The sequence below is a fragment of the Bombus bifarius genome, unplaced genomic scaffold, assembly GCF_011952205.1.
Source record: "Bombus bifarius isolate JDL3187 unplaced genomic scaffold, Bbif_JDL3187 scf7180000007992, whole genome shotgun sequence".
Classification (NCBI taxonomy): Eukaryota; Metazoa; Arthropoda; class Insecta; order Hymenoptera; family Apidae; genus Bombus; species Bombus bifarius.
Genome location: NW_022884373.1, coordinates 1535113 through 1547779, shown reverse-complemented (window position 1 = coordinate 1547779; position 12667 = coordinate 1535113). Strand labels below are relative to the sequence as shown.

General features: G+C 37.7%; 1 protein-coding gene across 2 annotated transcripts in view; it reads right to left on the bottom strand.

Moving 5' to 3' along the window:
• LOC117205543 (fibroblast growth factor receptor homolog 1-like) overlaps positions 1–10947 on the bottom strand; it is a 113636-nt gene extending 102689 nt beyond the window's left edge. For both annotated transcript variants that reach the window (XM_033444053.1, XM_033444051.1), the window contains exon 1: positions 9619–10947. The gene's annotated coding sequence lies outside the window, so the exon portion shown is untranslated. The remainder of the gene's footprint in view (positions 1–9618) is intronic.
• Between the last annotated feature and the right edge of the window lie 1720 nt (positions 10948–12667).

Here is a 12667-nt window from a genome sequence, read left to right as displayed (position 1 = left end):
TCCGTGTACGACTTTTCCAACAATTGTCAACAACACCGCAGAGGATTGTAAATGATCGTTGGAATAACGAAGTAACTCGTTGTTGGAACCGTCAAGTGTATTTAAAATAATTAAGAAATGAATAATTACAGGTAGTGTCGTTAAGACGCTCGTACTAACAAATTCGCTAAGACAGTGCATAATCGCTCGTTGGTAACTGCTAGATACTCGTAGATCACTGTCTTAGCGAATTTGCTAGTACGAGCGTCTTAACGATATTGCCTGTAATTATTTATTTATTAATTATTCTAAATACGCTTGACGGTTTCGACAACGAGTCACTTCGTTATTCCAACAATCGTCATTTACAATCTTCTACGTTGATAACCCCGACGTGAGTCGAACACGACTACAACACTTTGACATTTTCTCTAATAAACAATTACATCGGTTACGTCCGATATGCTTCTCGAAATTACGATTCAGTACGTTGGAATGGCAAATTGCTATTTAATTTTACCATATATTTCCCCTATTATTATTATCATCGTATCTCAGATATTTCTCTAACGATTCTCCGCAACCTTAACAAACATCGCATCAATTACGTCCGATGTGCTTTAATTTTGCCTTAATGTTGCGTCGTATGTTCGCAAATTTTCCGATCAATCACCACGCGATACAATTTCGTCGTCGCTTCAACTACGATTTAACGAATCTCGTCCGACGAAATATATTTTATAAATCTTGTAAATGGCCGATAGCATGCTCGGAGTGCATCTTGGCCGAACAAACTACATCCGGTACGTTTCGATAAATCTCTTTCAAACGACCGTCCGATGATTATCCATCCATCAACCGCTGCTTCCAACACCAACGAAACTAATTCGAAGCTCGCGAATCGTCGTTAACCAATAAGCTGGTACATTCTTTTGCTCGTATTTCTCACCGTGCCAGTTGCACGCAGCATCTAATCTAGCGCGAGCAAACACAACGACGGAGGAAAAAAAGAAACGCCTGCTTCAATTATGCCGATGATTTATGTTTTCGTGCATTCTATTGGCTTGGCAACTAAGTGATCGCGGATTTTCTCATTACCATCTAATGGCAGACTCCGCGATCACTTAGTTGCCAAGCCAATACGTCTCTTCGCTTTCTTCTCTTCTACTTTAATCCGTCTCTTCTGCTACCGGAAGCTGGTAACCCACGTTCCACGTGATCGCTGCGTAGCGTGTCTCGTCTGTATATTATTATTCGCGTGCTTCTCGCTCTCACTCGTGCGCCGCACAAACAACGGAAGTAAACGGCGTGTAAAGTCGTCGCGTCGAATTCGCCAAGACTTTCCGATCATATCCCACGTTTATGGCTGCTTTTCACCAGTTAGCTGTTACGACCGCTTCGAAAGGTGTGCACGTGAAACGTGTCGGAAAAGGTAAGGTAAGCGACGACGAGTGTAAGAGCGTGGCTGTTGTAACGTAGAATTAAGTTGTCAGGGAACGACTGTTTTACTTTTGTATTTTTTCATTCCGTTACTGACAGGGCATTCGTTACGATTGGCGCGTCAACGTCGATTTTAAGCAGCTTTCGCGGTTACGGCTCGGCAATATTATTCGCTCGATGTTGATTATTATTATTATTATCATCCGAGCGTCCACATCGACTTTAAAAAGTTTTCTCGCCACTGCGCTTCCGCCATACGATTTACACGATTTACTTAATCTTTCTTATTATTCACGCGTCAATATTGGTTTTAAGGTTTTAAGGACTATCTGTACGCGATTATAACTTTGCCACGTTAATATCGATATTCCAGATTACTCTGACAGCGATTATGGCTCTGCTACGCGATTTATTTAATCTTCTTTATTACCAACGCGTCAGTGGCGATTTTAAAAAGCCCCGTAATATTATATATTTAAATACTCATTATTATTGGCGCGCCAACGTTGATTTTAAGGAGCTTACGCGCGATTATCGTTCTGCAATATCGTTTATTTAATATTTATTATAATTGACGCGACAGTATCGGTTTTAAGGACCATTCCCGTGCCATTACACTTACAACGATTATTCTCGTAATCGTGTCTCCGCAATATTGTTTATTTATCGTTTATTATTATACGCGCGCGAATAGTCGATCCTGAAGAGTTTTCGCGCAATTATGGCTCTGCAACGTTACGTATTTAACATTTATTGTTATTGGCGCGACACTGTCCAAATAATTTCGCCTGATTATGGCTCAGCAATATTATTTGTTTAATATTTATTATTATTGACGCGTCAATGCCAAAGACTATGTACCTATTCTCTCGATTACAGCTTTCCAATATTATTTATTTAATATTTATTATGATTGGTGCATTATCGGTGCCGATATTACACACTATGTACATACTGTCGCGTTTATGGCTGTGAAATATTATTTACATAATATTCATTATTATTGTCGCGACAATGTCGATTTCCATGAGTTTCCGGTAATATATTTTTAGAATATTATCTACTTAGCGTTTATTACTATTGGCGCCGTCACAGTGACGTTTCTAAAAGTTATATTCTTGCACGATCATAATTTTCCAGCGTCGGTATTACCACGATATCACGCAGCACAATGTTCTGCTTCTGTAATAACGAATTACCACGTTTTTGAACGCAACAGGCCATTTCTTTGCGCGAATACCTACCTTGCAGTAGGTTGATTTTTACCAATGAAATGAAGTTTCCGAGTTTATGAAAGTAAATAAGAAACACGGTAGGAAGTGGAAGGAAGTAAAAAGAGATGCTACCTCGCCGGAGAATCTTCACCTCGTCACTGCCATTAACCTTTCAACACCGGATGCGCCGGAATTTTAATTCGCGAAAACGGAGCTTCACAGTTGAACTGCATATTACTGTTATTCCAAGGTAGTTTGCATCTTTCCGTATCGTCCAGTTGTATCGTACGAGTTCGCCGCGAGCCCTCAAATCATCGATAATTGCACGTCGTTCTAAGTTAATCAAAGTGTCTTGGAAGTTATGAAATTAGTACCGATAAGTAAACAGTGCTTTAACCACCGATTCTAAACTACCTTGCGCGTTCCTTCTTACCACATACTTCTACTTCTTATTACATGCTACTGAAAATTTTCAATTTTCAACATAGAAATTCTAACGTAGATGAAATTCTAAAAAAATAAAAAAAAAAAAAAAAATAAAAGAGGAGAAATTCGTAAAATTCTACTATAAATTTTTTAATAGTTAAATTATTAGGTCGCCCGAAAAGTTCTTTCGTTTCATAAGATGATGATAGACGAACAGCAATTTCTGTTTTATATTATTTTATCGAACTAAGTACGATCCATTTCGTTGTATTTCTATTATTACGTTCGTGCGTAATTCAATAAACTAATATCAAACAAGAAAACATTGTGCGTCTATTATTTCCTTATAAAACGAAAGAATCCATTCGGACAAGCTAATAAAATAATAAAACTCGTCAAGTGGATTTACAATAACGACTCGTCGAGAATATTCCCTCGTTTCTCTTTCACTCTGCTAAAGTTCTAATAATACGTTGAGCGAATAATTATTATTATTTCTTATTCGATGTACAGGCCTCGAGCGATCCGTTAAACGAAGCGACCAGTTAAAGAAGGATTAATTATACAGAAATATTTCAAGAAATAATAACGATTTCCATGAAATTTACTCGAATTTCCATCGATATTCTCCAAGCAGCTACGTTTAATTCCAAGTTACAGTAGCAACGTGAAAAGTAACGCGGGGATTAGAACAAACAAATTACCGGCCTTCCACAGGCGCAGACTAACGCAAACACGCCTTTGCTCCGTCTTTTTCTCTCTCTGTCGATGTGGAATCTGGATTAAAAGAAGCTTAGCAAGTCGCGTCGTCGAGACGCGAGGGAAGAGATTAAATAAAGCCGGAATAAATTATCCTCCCTCCGTTTCTTCTCTCTTTCCACGCCACGTTGCTCTTTCTTTGTCACTCTGGTGCAACAGTTCGCAGGCAGTAGCCCGGTTAAACGACGAGAATTGGGGTAATTTCGTCGTATACTTTCCATGCAAACGACCGGCCACCGAAATCTTGCCGGACGCACACACGCGTCGTCCTCCAGCCGATGAAATTACGCGACGAATTAATCGCGTGAAATTAATCAGACGAACGTTTCACCAACGAACTGTGAAGTTTTATGCATCTAAACTTCAACGTGAAATTTCAATGTGAAGGTGCACAGAATGAGCTTGTATAAAACGTATGAAATATCCAATGTGGTTCTATAGGAATATTATTGTTCATTTAATTATTCGTATTGGTGGAAGTTGATCGGGAAATTAATTATTTCATAAATAAGAGCGTGTTAGAGGTAATATTACTTTTATAAAACAAATTACTTTTTTTATATGTTTAGTAAACAATATTCTCTTAGAAGTATATTTTTAATTGTCCATAAATATGTTAGATTTATTTTTCGATATTATCAGGAAATTAATTATTTCATAAATAAAAGCGTGTTGGAGATAATACTATTTTTATAAGACAAATTACTTTTTTTATATGTTTAGTAAACAATATTCTCTTAGAAGTATATTTTTAATTGTCCATAAATATGTTAGATTTATTTTTCGATATTATCAGGAAATTAATTATTTCATAAATAAAAGCGTGTTGGAGATAATACTATTTTTATAAGACAAATTACTTTTTTATATATTTAGTAAACAATATTCTCTTAGAAGTATATTTTTAATTGTCCATAAATATGTTAGATTTATTTTTCGATATTATCAGGAAATTAATTATTTCATAAATAAAAGCGTGTTGGAGATAATACTATTTTTATAAGACAAATTACTTTTTTATATATTTAGTAAACAATATTCTCTTAGAAGTATATTTTTAATTGTCCATAAATATGTTAGATTTATTTTTCGATATTATCAGGAAATTAATTATTTCATAAATAAAAGCGTGTTGGAGATAATACTGTTTTTATAAGACAAATTACATTTTTTATATGTTTAGTAAACAATATTCTCTTAGAAGTATATTTTTAATTGTCCATAAATATGTTAGATTTATTTTTCGATATTATCAGGAAATTAATTACTTCATAAATAAAAGCGTGTTGGAGATAATACTATTTTTATAAGATAAATTACTTTTTTTATATGTTTAGTAAACAATATTCTCTTAGAAGTATATTTTTAATTGTCCATAAATATGCTAGAGGAACACGATTTATTTTTCGATATTATTTAAACGTTATATTTAGAAGAAGATCGTAATTTTTTTTGTTCTTCAAATACATCAATAGGAAATTCAAATGTGCAAAGATATTCGGAATGAAAAATGGTAATTTTTTTAGAATAATCACTTTTACTCGAAGTAATTTGACTTGGCTGGAATATGAAGGCGTCTTGTCGAGAATGTTGCAATTCGCACTTTTAAGCGAAGAAATTATTTTTCTTTCAACGTGATGGATCCTAATGTTTATGATATATAACTGATAAATACATTAGTAGAAAGATCCAAAAGGAAGATAAACGCGTTACGGTTAATCTTTGCGAATTTACGTCCAAAAATGAAACGCTCTCTTTAGAAATTTCCTTTTAGAATTCAGCACAAACCGTATCAAGCGTGGTACGTGTAACGCTTTAATACAAAGAAAGCAATCATTTTCATCAAAGCATTGTACCATCAAAGCGAAGTAAAATTCCTACGATTTGTATCGTACAGACAGAGATCGTATGACGCATTTATATAATAGCGATATTCATCAGTTATATATGCATAAGCATGACATATTCTAATTACAGATAGCTTAATTACACGTTCGAGCAGAATTTCTTCGAGCAATTATACTTGTTTACACGTTAATTGCTACCTTTTCGTATATTACACCAATAGCTATATAATCTGCATCCATTTCATTGATTTAATAGACTTTCGTAAGCGTGTTCTTGCTAATGATATTTCGTAAAAACTGTTACGTTTTTATATTATCTCGTTGTTTCATGTAAATTCGATTTACTATGCTGCAGATCACCATCACTTCCCTATCAATGTCACGATAGAATGTCGATCGAGGAATATTAATAAGCAAGTCAGCCAAGCAATCGAATTAATTAAAGGGACACCAACTTTAGAAACTCTTAACGTCAACTCTTAAAACATCAACGTTGATTTAAACACCTGAAACATTCAAGATATGCCATTTCTTCTAAATAAACGCTACGATCTTTGTAAGTCTGATATGCTTCCATGTTTCTGATTTTCTGTTAAATAAACGAAGATCCAGTTGCGATATCAGCTGTTTCACAGAACCAAAGAAATCACAGACTTAACAAACATATGACGACACATTGTGATACTGAGATACATAGTTAAGTATGTAATTTCACATCAAGTACAACGTGATATTTAAACATGTTATAGTTTAATTTTAACGATATATAGCAAATTATATGGTAACTGATAGTACAAATGTATTGTAATATAGTAATGCAAGACTTGTTATATAAGTTATCGAAATTACATTGGAGACACTGCAACGTAGACATGGGAAACATGCTAAAAAAGAAGCAAACGAAATCCTACTAAACGTGTACTTGTGTAAACAAAGACTGTACTAGGCCTTAAGCCTGGCTACAATAAATAACAGACACGCATGCAAGTTATATAAAAATTCATCAAACATTCGAAGTTACTTACATTGCCAATTCAAAGAAATTCCTCGGGCAATGTCACGTTGTTATTAAATTCTAGTCTCATTTCTCTATTTTATCCAGAAAAAGAAAACAGAAAACAAACAAGAGATCTAATCAATCATTCGAGTTGACGATTTATGTTCGACCATAGAGCATACGAGTGACAAAGAAGGTCGTTAAAAAGCTGCATAGAAAATCGCGAATCGATGACGATGCGCGATCTGTCGAGGCGGTGCTCGTTCTGGTTGGATCATCGATCGTAGATCCGCGAACGCGATAGATGACGACCAGAATCCAACCGACAGACATAGAGCATTACATCGACGAATGATAAACGCGTTATATTCATGAGAGGCCATTGTATAAAGCGTACAGACACATGTACTCGCGTTTTTTCCTTCGATTGTCTTTCGTCGTTTCCTTTTTTCTCTCTTTTTCTTTCTTTTTTTTTTAACATTCGTCCGTACAACGCGATTCGCTCCTTTCTTCGCATACGGAACGATTTGATCGGCATTTGAATGGATCGGAAATCGTCCGTGACACGATTGTTCTATTCAGATAAACTGTGATACCGTGCGATATACGGACCAGTCAATAAGAGAAAATTGAAAGCGGAAAACGGAAGACGAAAGTGAAGATAGATCTTTGCCTTGGAAAAGTCGATCTTTCTTGGGAAATAAAGTTTCGCGCGAGAAAATGTCTGTCTCGTAGTCGTTTGGCATCGATGAAGCTTCCATCAAGAAGATTCCCTCTATTTGCAGCTTATTTTGTATAAAACAGTGGATTTGTTAAGAATTTCTTAGCAATGTTATCGATCTTTCCGATCTCTCGATAAGTTCGATCGTTTTCTTAAAATCTTGCAAATCAAATTTGCAAAAGCTATAGCGTTTATTTAGGAGAAAGACGTATTTTGCTGATTTTAAATATTGAATTTTAAGCGTATAAATCCAGCTGAGAAGGTGTCCCTATTTTTATTAACAAGGTTTTAAATATTCCTGTCACGTTAATTTATTATTCACGACTATACTGACGGAAAGATTAGAAGTAAATGGTGACTTATAGGTTGGTTATAAATACGAAGAGTTTATAATTCTATTTCAATCTGCTCTATTTATTGTTATTTAAAGTAGGTTACCAATTATACGGAGTCGTAAGTGGGAATTCCTAGCTTCGTCTAATAAATCAACAGTTCGAGTATACTAAAACGAATCGCCTATAACAGAACTTTCATTCTTAGAACAAAGCTTCGAGGAATTGCAATGAACCTCGAATTCGTCTTTAATGCACCACGATCCTATTTCTGCGATAACCTCGGGAAGTCGAATAATTCGCATAACTCGAATAAAGATGAACAAAGAATCCAAGTGTAACAAAGAAAATTGATCGATCGATTAAACTTGCGATTTATCGTCAATAAGGATGTCATTCATGTCATAAAATGACGTCGTAAAATATAATTATATTGCGTCGTAAACCGTACACGTACCCGCACACCGATAACCGTAATCTGGTCACTGATAATCAGCAAACATTAAATAACTAACTATTAGATATAAAAAAAAAAAAATACAACAATTACAACTGATCTATCACGGTATATAATTTAAAAAAAAAAATAATATGACGATTAAATAAACGAAAAGGAAACGTAAAGTTTATTAAAAGAATATATAGAATAAAAAATATGAAAAGAGAAAATATAGAAGAAGATGAAAATTTCTAGCCACACTTCGGCTCACGTCAGGCAATTTTAATTTATACGAAAAGAAATTTCGAATTCTACTGCGAGGTCACGTTTGTTGGTTTGAATACCACGTAATTCAGTAGCGGATAGCCAAACACGTGATTCGTGTTTGTACACTGCACGTACACGCGTTCCAACCGATCAATCAACAACGTCAGGGATCATTCCATCCGATCTATAAATCGTTAGCCGAGTGACGCACGAATTTTCGTCCCATACCGGCGCATTTCGATCGAGAAATTGCTGCCTGACTGGCCGGAAATGCGCACTCGCCGCCGGAAACGCACTTTTCGCGCGTCCATCTCTCTCCTTTAACAGCCTGTTCAAACATTCTCGACAATCACGCTCGCTTCTTTTCATCGTTAAACCTTGGAATTTAAGCTTTTTCAAAAGCAAAAGTTCATTACTGGTCAGCTTGAGTCTGCTTATTATTTTCGGTTAGTCATTAAAAATATTACGAAGTGATACAGTTGCCAAGATCGATGACAGCCGATCAATTGTAATCCGATCTCTCGATGACTACTTGTCATCGATCTTGGCAACTGTGTTCCTTTCTAACGTTTCTTTCTTTGTAAATTAGACGTTATCAGACATCGACTGAATCTTCTTCTAAAAATGAGAGATCAACACTCTTCGTAGTCAGAGAAGCTCGTACACTATTTCTAAAATTGTAATTAGATCGTTCTATTATTAGCTATCGTCGACTGAAAGCTCCGATCGTCAACCTTCCTCTTCGCAGGAACCGAACCTCTCGATCTTAACAGACGCCCTGCCAAATATCGTCCATCCCGCGTACCACGTTTCCATAAATCCCAAGTATATAAACTCGAATAAATTGGAAACTACATCGGTCGAAAATTCTTCTCTATTCTGGCGAATGAAACAAATAAACAAAGCGACCAACCTAACCCTACCATCTGATCGATAACTATCCGCCCACGATTACAATCTCAAGCTAACCTAACCTATAAACAACGTCTCAACGCTGCAACAACGTTACGAATCTTCTTACAAAGACTCGTTTCACGGCATCCAAGCAAAACATCTCCCCTCCACCGCCCTAAAACTCCACGATCAAACAGAATTTTCGGTAGCTGCGCAATTTGCTCGGCAGTTTTCGCGAGAATCGGAATTTTTCCGCGAAACCGCGTCTTGTCGGGAACGTCTCATCTGAAAGCTGCTACTCACCAGTCGCGACTCCTTTCCAAGAAAAACCGTTCCCTATTCGCGGACGCCTCTCTCGTCCCCCTCGCCGAGCTTCTGGCGTTTCTGGCTTTTCTCAAGGTGCACGCGCTCGCGCGCACGCTCCAACACGATCCAGAGATCCTGCAGCAGTGTGTCGGTCGATCCTGGATCGCGTGGCCGCTGTCAGGAAATTCGCACTCTCGCGGAGGAAGCTGATTCACCGCGCGCGCATTCCTCTTGTTATTTCAGGCGAGTCGAGTTATAAATCCTCCTCCTCTTCTTTCCACGACGGTTCCATCTTCATCCGCGATCACCCCGCTTTTCCAACTTGTTCCCAACTTGTTTCGATCCGCGAAAACCGTACGCACGATTTAAGCAGGGGACGAAAAGATCTGACACTTTTTCTCGTTGTTGTTCGTGTGCTGTTTCTTTCTTTTCTTTTTTTGTTGCGCCAAGGGGATGTTCGTCGGTGTGTTGTGCGTTTGGTCAGACGTTTGTTTGAAAACACTAGCGCGCTTGGTAAACACCTGTTCTCTAGGTTCACATGCGCACTGATCACCCCGAGAGATGCACTTCCGGTCAACTTTCCGCGCGAATCCTTTCAAACTTTGGTCCGTCACTGATTTGCCGAAGACAGGAGAATCTTCTTGTTTCGAACGTTTGGTAGCTTACCTTGCGAAGGTTCCGCTTCGTTAGGCCCTTTGGCAACCTCTATGGCGGTGATTTTGAAAATTTTTAAGATTTCAAAGTTCCATGGAACCTTCGTTAATTTCACTAGCTTGGGATATTTCGAGGTTACAAGTTTGTTTGCACTCTTTCGACGACGATTCGTTTATTTTTCAATTTTCCAAGGTTTTCCTCTGAATTTTCGCAATTTTCTGAAAATTCGCAATTTTCTAGGATTTTTCCACGATCGTACTGCCACGATTTTCCAGAACTACTGCACGAAACTTACAGTCGTGTCGATCGACTGTTCACTGACTATCAACTGTCCACCACAATCTAGCAAAACCAAAGCAACGTTAAGATCCTTAAATCGTCAAAGTAAATTTCAATCGTAATTCTTCAAAATTACAACTGTCCACTACTTGTCGTAGCAACTAATCACTGAACATCAGTAACCAAAGAGAAAGAAACTTGGAAATAATCGACTGTCCTGATATTCGTAATCCTTTGGAAATGTCGATGATCGGGATCGACTGTCGACTTAGAATCGACTGTCCACTGAGTGAGTAACTTGACTGTGGCTGGCGTCGCGGCGACACTGACACGAGAACGCGTTCCGAGGCGAGAGGATGCGCTCGAGGAAAGCTCGGGGCGAAGTGCCAGAAGAGTCGTCGCTTGAAATAACCGCTCGTCCACGAGCTCTCCCTCCGCCAACCCCCGTGGCCGCTCTCATAGTTCCTCTCCCCACTCTCTGGATTCAGAGGCTAGCTGCACCGGCTAAACTCTCTCGTCACACAGCCCCACTATGCTTTTTCCTTCTTTCTTCGTCCGTTTTGCCTACGTTCCGTTTCTTCCTTGCTTATTCACGTATGTGCACTGTCGTCCGGCAACGGACATTTGAATCTCAGTTTCCAAACGATTCCAAAGATTCTGTTTCTCGAGACTGTCAAAATTCGAAACACTTCGAACGACGTTCGATAGACCAAAACCGCTGAAAGTCTGGAAAGTCTTGGAAATCTTGCAAGTTTTCGAACGCCGAAACTTTAGATTCGCGGAGTAGCCTTCGATACCTTAAGACTCTTGGAAATCTTGAAAGTCTTGAAAGTCTTGGAAGTCTCGGAGGTGTTTGACTTTCGATACTTTGGATTTACGAAATAGAATTCGACGCCCTAAAACTCTTGAAAGTTTTGAAAGTCTCGGAAATCTTGGACTTTCAAGTATTTAAGTTTACGGAATAGGGTTCGATACTGTGAGTGTTGAAAGTCTTGAAAGCGCTGGAATTCTTGAAAGTCTTGGAATTCTTGCAAGTCTTGGAATTCCTGCAAGTCCTGTAAATCTTGGAAGTCTTGGATTTTTGGGACTTTAAATTCGCGAAGTAGGATTCGATATCTTAAAACTCCTGAAAGTCTTGAAAGTCTTGAAAGTCTTGCTAGTCCTATAAATCTTGGAGGTCTTGGATTTTCGAGACTTTAAATTCGCAAAATAGGATTCGATATCTTAAAGCTCTTGAAAGTCTTGAAAATCTTGGAATTCTTGCAAGTCTTGGAATTCCTGCAAGTCCTGTAAATTTTCGAAGTCTTGAATTTTTGGAACTTTAAATTCGCGAAATAGAATTCGATATCTTAAAGCTCTTGAAAGTCTTGAAAGTCTTGGAATTCTTGCTAGTCCTATAAATCTTGGAGGTCTTGAATTTTCAAGACTTTAAATTCGCAAAATAGGATTCTACATCTTAAAGCTCTTGAAAGTCTTGAAAGTCTTAAAAATCTTGGAATTCTTGCAAGTCTCGGAGATCTTGCAAATCTTGAACTTTCAAGACTTCAAGTTTACAGAATAGGATTCGATACTTTGAAAGTTTCGAAAGTCTTGAAAGTCTTGGAATTCTTGAAAGTCTTGCAAGTATTGCAAGTCTTGAGCTATCAACGCTTTCAAGACTTTTAGAGTATCGAATACCCACGATCATCGTGTTCGCTATTAAACGTCGTAAACGTAATTACTTTCTATGACGATGAACAAGCAACGAGCGACGGTGAAGACAACCGGTAGCCAGAGAAGATCAATGTCAGCCGTTTGGAAATTAAAGTATCCTACTCTCTGGAATCAAATGAAACGTGCTACTTTTCATCGCAGCGTTTCAAACAAGCTACTTTTCGTTGCAGCGTTTCAAACAAGCTACTGCTCGCGGCAATGTGAATCGCGTTTGCTATCGTGATTTATTCGAAACGCGCTTGTTATCGGCAGAAACATTGAAACGTGCTTCTTTTCGCGATAGACCGAAGCGCGCTATTCTTCGTAAGACAAATGGAATACATCGCTTTTCGTAACACACGTCGATATATTCCGAACGTAAAGGCAAGTAGACCTTTCCAACGATAACGTATCCGCGATA